General features: G+C 37.2%; 1 long non-coding RNA gene across 1 annotated transcript; it reads left to right on the plus strand.

The window, feature by feature from the left end:
• Nucleotides 1-347: 347 nt before the first annotated feature.
• On the plus strand, nucleotides 348-9,539 carry LOC119767613. The gene is made up of 3 exons (XR_005277616.1): nucleotides 348-479; nucleotides 6,062-6,064; nucleotides 9,527-9,539. It is a non-coding gene; the product is annotated as an uncharacterized LOC119767613 (long non-coding RNA).
• Nucleotides 9,540-10,052: the final 513 nt, after the last annotated feature.

The following is a 10,052-nucleotide window of genomic DNA, read 5'->3' on the forward strand; positions in this document are numbered from 1 at the left end:
GATCTGTAAGAGAAAATAAAACACAAAGCATCAATTCTCAAACAAAATTTATGGAATAATTAAAAATTCAATAGTAAACAAAGAAAAGAAAACAAGCAATACTTATCTGAGTTTTAAAATCGTCGAAAAATATCTGTCGGTTGACTTGTAGAACCAACATCTGTAGCCACTTCAGGTGGACTCATCTTCCTCCGTGAAACTGCTTGCGAGTCACACAATTTAATCATCTCCTCCGGAATCACAAGAGGAAGGTTCAGAAACGTAAACAATCACACGCACACTCGCGAAAACACACGGACCAAATACGTTTCCTCCACAAATCGCGATTCTGATGACGCGACGACAAAAAACCAAAACAAATCGAAACTGCTGTTTTCCTCCACCGAGAACTGTCAAATTCGCCAAAATCATTCCGACGTTGATCCGCGTCTTGATAGCACCTGCTGGAGGAGGAGGAGGAATGATGACCAGCGACATGCGTTACGCTAACGTAACTTTTTCTTCTCCAACGAGCCACAAAAACATCAACTTTCACATAAATAACAACATTTCGCAACTCTCACATAAAACGACACCAACGAACGCACATTCCCACGGCCAAAATACGCACTTACAACCCGCGGCGATTCGCGGGCTGTTGTTAATCAGTGGAAAACTACTGCACCAAAAACGTAAACAAACCCTTGTCCCTTGTCCTGGCGAATCCGCCAAAATCCTTTCCTCGTTAATCCACAGCAGCATCTTGGGCTTTCTGGTGCAGCGGCTCGGCCGAAACTTTCCTTGCACCCGTCAACACGGAGCGAAACTTTTTCTTCGCCCCCCAGCCACAAAAACACAAACAATCACTTAACCACAACATATCACGGCTCCCGAACGCCACGGAACGGACGAACACACACTCCCTCGGCCACAGAACGTACACACAACCCGCGGCGATTCGCGGACTACAATTTATCCGTGGAAAACTACTGCGCGAAAACGTAAACAAACCAGCCCGCCACGAACGCAAAAGCTGTCTGTCTGCCGATTGCCGATTCCTGTCACGACATGTCGCGCGCGTTGCGTGCGAGCAGTGAACGAAAGAAAAGAGAAAAGAGAGAGTGAGCGACCGCGTGGGCTCATTTTTGCGCTTTGCGATGAAATTTTATATGCGGTAAAATACTTTTTAATGTGATTAGTTTAACTAGTGTATTTAAAGTAAATTAAAGTGGAAAAAAATTCTATAAAAATGTCCATTAACAAAACTGCCATTTTAGCTAAGTCCCGGGTTTTCAAAAATATTCTAAGTGTAGGAAAAGTGAAATTTTGTCGAGGAGTGAAAATTTTGCTAAGTCCAAATAAAACAAGATAAAACTAGAAAAAATCATCTCATGATAAAGAGGTCGAAATTTTTCTAAGTCCCAAAATAATTTGGCTTTCGAAATTCTGCTAAGTCCAGCAAAAACAAGATAAAACAAAATAATATCATCTCATGATAAAGATTTCGAAATTTTTCTAAGTCCCAAAATAATTTTGCTTTCGAAATTTTGCTAAGTCCAGTGAAAACATAATAAAACAAAATTATATCATCTCATGATAAAGAGGTACATTTTTTTTTCTAAGTCCCAAAATAATTCGGCCTTCGATTTTTTTCTAAGTCCGGTAATATCATGAGAAAATGAAAATTTATCAACTGATGATAAAAAGTCTACAAACATAGAAAGGAACCCGGCCCGGGCAGAAAGTCGCATCATGGGACGAACAAAAAAATAACTTGAGTTGTTTTTGATATCATGGCATGTTTGATATTTGTTCCAAAAACTCTTAAAATGCGCGCCGAAATCTATGTTCCTTTCTATGTTTGTAGACCTTTTATCATCAGTTGATAAATTTTCATTTTCTCATGATATTACCGGACTTAGAAAAAAATCGAAAGCCGAATTATTTTGGGACTTAGAAAAAAAATTGACCTCTTTATCATGAGATGATATTATTTTGTTTTATCATGTTTTTGCTGGACTTAGCAGAATTTCGAAAGCCAAATTATTTGGGACTTAGAAAAAATTTCGACCTCTTTATCATGAGATGATATTTTCTAGTTTTATCTTGTTTTTGTTGGACTTAGCAAAATTTCGAAAGCCAAATTATTTTGGGACTTAGAAAAAATTTCGAAATCTTTATCATGAGATGATATTATTTTGTTTTATCTTGTTTTTGCTGGACTTAGCAAAATTTTCACTCCTCGACAAAATTTCACTTTTCCTACACTTAGAATATTTTTGAAAACCCGGGACTTAGCTAAAATGGCAGTTTTGTCAATGGACATTTTTATAGAATTTTTTTCCACTTTAATTTACTTTAAATACACTAGTTAAACTAATCACATTAAAAAGTATTTTACCGCATATAAAATTTCATCGCAAAGCGCAGAGTCTGTGGTTGACAGAGCAGCGAGTCAGACGTGCGTCCCTCACACACAAAAAAAGTGCTAAAAAGTGCAAAAATGCCTCAGGGCAAGAAAAAGAGGCGGTCCTCACCAGCAGGATCGGCAGATTTGAAGAAGCTAAAGAATGCCGAAGCGTTACCTGCAAAGCCAGGCAGTTTGAGCAAGGACGCTCAAAAATTGTCTGGAAACCAGTTCGCTACCCTCCCTGTGGACGTGAGCGAGAAGGAAGAATTTGAACGACGGGAAAAGTTGCCACCCATTTTGTGAAAACATCGTCATCGGATTCGGTGCGAAAGTGGCTGACCGGGTTTATCAAATCTGGTGCTTTACGAGCTTCCATTCGCTTGTGTGCTGATGGACTCAAAATTCTGCTACCTACCAGAAAGGATTACAACTACGTTCGGGATTTCCTGAACAACACAAAGATTGAATACTACAGCCATGACGATCCAGGTAAACGCCCCATGAAACAGGTCCTCCGTGGCCTGTACGACATGGATGTGAGTGTGCTGAAAGAAGAGCTCAAATCTCTGAAGTTGAACGTGATCGAAATCTTCAAGATGACGAGACACAACAAGGACATCAAGTATCGTGATCAACTGTACCTGGTTCAACTCGAGAAAGGATCGACGACGCCGTCTGAGCTGAAGGCAGTTCGGGCAATTTTCAACATCATCGTGACTTGGGAACGTTATCGTCCAGTGCATCGTGACGTGACACAATGTTCGAACTGCTTGCAGTTTGGACATGGTGGAAGGAACTGTTTCATCAAGAGTCGTTGTGCAACCTGCGGAGGTGAGCACAAAACTCAAGCTTGCAACACAATCAACGAGAACATCGAAGCGAAATGTTTCAATTGCGGCGGCGACCATTCTACCAAGAATCGAAGCTGCCCAAAACGAGCTGAGTTTGTAAAAATTCGGCAGCAAGCGACGACGAGGCACCAACCAAATCGTCGCAAAACACCACCAACTTTCACGGACGTGGATTTTCCTGCTTTGGCGTCGCCAGGAGCGGGATCTGCTCGAGTGGTTCCAAATCTGCAGCCATTGCCGTTGAATCAGCGGCAAAAAGTTGCAGAGAATACAACACCTCCTGGCTTCAGTCAGCAACCGAGGGAAACCAACCAGCATCAACGGATGAAGGCAGTAGTGACCTGTTTTCACCACAAGAACTTCTGAACATTTTCATCGAGATGACAACAACACTGCGTGGTTGCAAAACTCGTGCGGAACAAGTAAGAACGCTTGGAGGATTTATCTTAAAATACAGTTCGTAGTTTACTCGTTCTAATGATTTTGAATAATTCAATGAATTTGCTTTTCTAGTTTTAAGTTAGGATTAGTTGTTAAAGTGATTTTTTCTTTTTTTACCCAAATGTATTCGATTAAATGCAAAAATGTAAAACGATTTGAAATAAATGAATGAATGTGAACAGTAATAATAAAACGAAAAATATAACAAAGATGAAGAGCATTTAGCCATACCACTTAGAATGTAAATGAAATGTAATTATTATAAGAAAGTTCAATAAAGACATATTTAATTTAAATCGCAAAGCGCAAAAATGAGCCCACGCGGTCGCTCACTCTCTCTTTTCTCTTTTCTTTCGTTCACTGCTCGCACGCAACGCGCGCGACATGTCGTGACAGGAATCGGCAATCGGCAGACAGACAGCTTTTGCGTTCGTGGCGGGCTGGTTTGTTTACGTTTTCGCGCAGTAGTTTTCCACGGATAAATTGTAGTCCGCGAATCGCCGCGGGTTGTGTGTACGTTCTGTGGCCGAGGGAGTGTGTGTTCGTCCGTTCCGTGGCGTTCGGGAGCCGTGATATGTTGTGGTTAAGTGATTGTTTGTGTTTTTGTGGCTGGGGGACGAAGAAAAAGTTTCGCTCCGTGTTGACGGGTGCAAGGAAAGTTTCGGCCGAGCCGCTGCACCAGAAAGCCCAAGATGCTGCTGTGGATTAACGAGGAAAGGATTTTGGCGGATTCGCCAGGACAAGGGACAAGGGTTTGTTTACGTTTTTGGTGCAGTAGTTTTCCACTGATTAACAACAGCCCGCGAATCGCCGCGGGTTGTAAGTGCGTATTTTGGCCGTGGGAATGTGCGTTCGTTGGTGTCGTTTTATGTGAGAGTTGCGAAATGTTGTTATTTATGTGAAAGTTGATGTTTTTGTGGCTCGTTGGAGAAGAAAAAGTTACGTTAGCGTAACGCATGTCGCTGGTCATCATTCCTCCTCCTCCAGCAGGTGCTATCAAGACGCGGATCAACGTCGGAATGATTTTGGCGAATTTGACAGTTCTCGGTGGAGGAAAACAGCAGTTTCGATTTGTTTTGGTTTTTTGTCGTCGCGTCATCAGAATCGCGATTTGTGGAGGAAACGTATTTGGTCCGTGTGTTTTCGCGAGTGTGCGTGTGATTGTTTACGTTTCTGAACCTTCCTCTTGTGATTCCGGAGGAGATGATTAAATTGTGTGACTCGCAAGCAGTTTCACGGAGGAAGATGAGTCCACCTGAAGTGGCTACAGATGTTGGTTCTACAAGTCAACCGACAGATATTTTTCGACGATTTTTAAAACTCAGATAAGTATTGCTTGTTTTCTTTTTCTTTGTTTACTATTGAATTTTTAATTATTCCATAAATTTTGTTTGAGAATTGATGCTTTGTGTTTTATTTTCTCTTACAGATCTACCAACGGGCATTTTCTGGACATTCGGCTTCTAGAATTTTGTTAAGTTTGACCAATCAGCTGCAAAATGGATTGTGCTGCAATCATATGCTCTCTGGATGCATTTGAAGAGGATTAGCAAGGTAAGTACGAGAATTATTATTTCAAAGTGAACCTATCACTTCAGTTTAGAAATTCTTTCAAACATTTCAATGTTTGTTTAGCAAAGTTCAGTTTTTCATTCTGTTATTTATGCTGATTTTGAATACACATTATTGACTTTTGACAGATTGATATAAAATTCTGAAAATAAATTATTTATTGATAAGGATTGCATATATTTTTTAGATTCTTTCCTTTAACCCTCTACAACCTAACCCCGCCTTTAGACGGGCTTCGATCTAAAAAATCGCCAAAAATCAATTTTCCAACCGATTTTTGATCTTTAAAAAGCATTGGAAAGAAGAACTCTTAAAATTTTAGAAAATTTAAGGGTTGGAAGTTAAACTTGTTTTATGTGACATTGCCAATGTTTTTAAAATGTCATTTTAGGGGTCAACTTTGACAGTGTTTTTTACTAACATTTCCTATATTTTCAGTAAAAAGAAGTATGCAGTAATTTTTGTAGTGTCCCAGACTATGCCTCTACGCATTTTTTTGCAATTTAAATGATGATGGTGTGATTCTATAGCAGAAAATGTGAAAAACATGCAAAAAATTGAAAAAGTGACTGTAAAAACATGAAAAAATTAGATAGGTGAAATGTAATTATATTAGGTGGTAGAGTAGGCCAAATACTACCAAAAACAAACATAAACTTAACAAGATAAATGCAAATTAAAATACCAAAAATGAAACAAGAAAAACATAAAACAAGAAAAGTAAAGTTTTTCGTAGAACAAAAGTTGCTTAAAATGACCTCCTGAACACGGGAAAAATAAGTATTTTCGAAAAAAATTTGGGCAGTAGAGGGTTAAAGACCATATTTTGTTTATTTTTTTGTTTGGGAATTTTATAAATTTAAATGTTTGTATAAGACAGAGCCACGTAGCCCAGTTGTAACGCTTCCGCCTTGACAATATTTACAAATTTCTACACTTTCAAATAGGTTTGCTAGAATTTCAGGAAAATTTTCAGCGGCCAATGCAAATAAATTAGTGCATTATTGATTTGTTTAGTTCAATTGTACAGATTTTCGAAGCTTTTTCTTTGACTTGGCTTTACAAAAAGTTTGATTTGTTTTAATATTGTTAGTAGTATGCAATTTTGATGTAATTTTTATTGCCCCTGATTTTTCGGGCAAACTTCGAAGGGAGGAGTAACAAAACTTTAAATAAAATGTGAACAAGCCTTACTTATTCACACTAAACTTTGAATTAATTCGAATTATACGGCAAATGAAGGTAAAAGCGAATCATTATGTTCAATTATCGATTTTCTATGATTTTTTGAATATTGGCCGATCTGTAAACTGTTCCTAATATGAGGGATGACTGTATACAAATATTTTAAAAATTTAGATTGTCATTATGTTTAGTCTTCCAGCAGATTGTTTGCTATAGTTTTTAATTTTAGGCTTATTTAATAAAAGTAAATTTTACTAGAAAATCACATTATATCATTACATTAATTTGTTTTATTAAAATACAATTGAAAAACAGTCTATATGAAACTTATATCTTCTTACTGTGTATTACGCTTTCTAAAGCAACAAAATTATTACAGAAAAAAATATCTGGAAACATCACAACTTGTTATGATACTTTTATGTTTTTGTATGATATTTTTCGCCCCATATTTTTCCAGGAAAAAAATGAACTGGTCGGGATAATTTTATGTTTATGGATGATATTTTTCCGCACCATAGCATGATAATTTGAAGTTTCCAACACGAACTTAAGTTGATAATTTTTTGATATGCGTAGAGTAAATTATGCCCGGGGGGCAGAAAGTTACATCTTCCTGAAAACTTGTCATGTTCGCAAAAACACAAACATGTCAAGTACCTGTTAACTTCCAGTTAAGAGTTAATCAAACATAAACGCGAACATAATTTACTCTACGCATATCAAAAAATTATCAACTTAAGTTCGTGTTGGAAACTTCAAATTATCATGCTATGGTGCGGAAAAATATCATCCATAAACATAAAATTATCCCGACCAGTTCATTTTTTCCTGGAAAAATATGGGGCGAAAAATATCATACAAAAACATAAAAGTATCATAACAAGTTGTGATATTTTTTTCTGTAATAATTTGGTTGCTTTAGAAAGCGTAATACACAGTAAGAAAATATAAGTTTCATATAAACTGTTTTTCAATTGCATTTTAATAAAACAAATTAATTTAATGATATAATGTGATTTTCTCGTAAAATTTATTTTCATTAAATAAGCCTGAAATTAAAAACTATAGCAAACAATCTGCTGGAAGACTAAACATATTGACAATCTTAATTTTTTTAAATATTTGTATACAGTCATCCCTCATATTAGGAACAGTTTACAGATCGACCAATATTCAAAAAATCATAGAAAATCGGTAATTGAACATAATGATTCGCTTTTACCTTCATTTGAAAGCTGTTTTTGCGATCTTTCGAATGCTGTATCGAACAACTGCAAATTTTATCGTTTTATATCAAGTTTTTGAAGAAAAACTTCGACCCTTGAAATCTACAAATTCGGAACACTTTTTTCTAACGATGTAAACAATCTTTTTATCGCTCCAGGGTACATATTTTTATAAAAATAATGACTTCACATTCGGAAACCAGTTAAAACTCATGCTTAGTAATGTTTTATGAATGGTCTGCTAGCTTTTTTTGTAAAAATATCAGTTAAATTCAGGTGTTCCACAATTGTGGGAGGCACAATAACATCCCACAATTATGGAACAGGCAATTTGGAAGCAGCGTTTTGCTGCTCTGAATAAAATAGTCTCGAAATGCAGTTTTTTGTTTTAAAAGTACTACTTATATTAATGAAATAGCAAAAAAATGTCCAAATAAAGGTCCTAAAAATAGTAGGGTACACAGAAAAGATGCATTTGGTATGCTTTTGACAAATTATCACAAAAGTGTTCCGAATTTGTGGGTGTTCCGAATATGTGGGATGACTGTATCATTTGCCGTATAATTCGAATTAATTCAAAGTTTAGTGTGAATAAGTAAGGCTGGTACAAATTTTATTTAAAGTTTTTGTCCTCCCCCTTCAAAGTAGGCCCGAAAAATCAGGGGACAATAAAAAATTACATCCAAAATTTCATACTACTAACAATATTGAAACAAATCAAACTTTTTGTAAAGCCAAGTCAAAGAAAAAGCTTCGAAAATCTGTACAATTGAACTAAACAAATCAATAATGCACTAATTTATTTGCATTGGCCGCTGAAAATTTTCCTGAAATTCTAGCAAACCTATTTGAAAGTGTAGAAATTTGTAAATATTGTCAAGGCGGAAGCGTTACAACTGGGCTACGTGGCTCGGTCTCATGCAAACATTTAAATTTATAAAATTCCCAAACAACAAAAAATAAACAAAAATATGGTCTTTAAAGGAAAGAAACTAAAAAATATATGCAATCCTTATCAATAAATAATTTATTTTAAGAATTTTATATCAATCTGTCAAAAGTCAATTATGTGTATTCAAAATCAGCATAAATAACAGAATGAAAAACTGAACTTTGCTAAACAAACATTGAAATGTTTGAAAGAATTTCTTAACTGAAGTGATAGGTTCACTTTGAAATAATAATTCTCGTACATACCTTGTTAATCCTCTTTAAATGCATCCAGAGAGCATATGATTGCAGCACAATCCATTTTTGCAGCTGATTGGTCAAACTAAACAAAATACTAGAAGCCGAATGTCCAGAAAATGCCCGTTAGTAGATCTGTAAGAGAAAATAAAACACAAAGCATCAATTCTCAAACAACATTTATGGAATAATTAAAAATTTTATAGTAAACAAAGAAAAAGAAAACAATCAATACTTATCTGAGTTTAAAAAATCGTCGGAAAATATTCGTCGGGTTTCAGGTGGACTCATCCTCCTCCGTGAAACTGCTTTCGAGCCACTCAATTGAATCACCTCCTCCGGAATCACAAGAGGAAGGTTCATCCTTCTATCGCTGACACTCCAAAACGATAGAAACAATGTCACAGTTTCACGTCCAGTCCCCAATCACCACCATGAACGCAGAAACGTAAACAATCACACGCACACTCGCGAAAACACACGGATCAAATACGGTTTCCCCACAAATCGCGATTCTGATGACGCGACGACAAAAACCAAAACAAATCGACACTGCTGTTTTCCTCCACCGAAAACTGTCAAATTCGCCAAAATCATTCCGGCGTTGATCCACGTCTTAACAGCATCGGCAGGAGGAGGAGGAGGAGGAACGATGACCAGCGGCATGTAAGCAGGAGGATTTCGCTAACATAACTTCTCCACAGAGCCACAGAAACATCAACTTTCACATAAATTACAACATTTCGCAACTCTCACATAAAACGACACCAACGAACGCACATTCCCACGGCCAAAATACGCACTTACAACCAGCGGCGATTCGCGGGCTGTTGTTAATCAGTGGAAAACTACTGCACCAAAAACGTAAACAAACCCTAGTCCTTGTCCTGGCGAATCCGCCAAAATCCTTTCCTCGTTAATCCACAGCAGCCCCCCGCCATTGTTATCCGAGCATTCGTTGGTGAAGGTTGTCTGAATCAACATGACTCGTCGCGTCCCGGCGCAAAACGCCGGCAATATTGCCCTACCTGCGGCTCAAGCAGGCAAAAAAGTGGGAATTTCCAAAAGGAAGGTTGAGGCCTCAACTGATGGCCAAAAACCGGGAATTTCCAAAAGGAAGGTGCTTTTGGAAGTGACATCGAACAGCAAAAAGACGAAAAAGAGCGACGGTACTGTACCGATGGATGAGGAGGAGGA

Source organism: Culex quinquefasciatus, chromosome 2 (genome assembly GCF_015732765.1).
Source record: "Culex quinquefasciatus strain JHB chromosome 2, VPISU_Cqui_1.0_pri_paternal, whole genome shotgun sequence".
Lineage (NCBI taxonomy): Eukaryota > Metazoa > Arthropoda > Insecta > Diptera > Culicidae > Culex > Culex quinquefasciatus.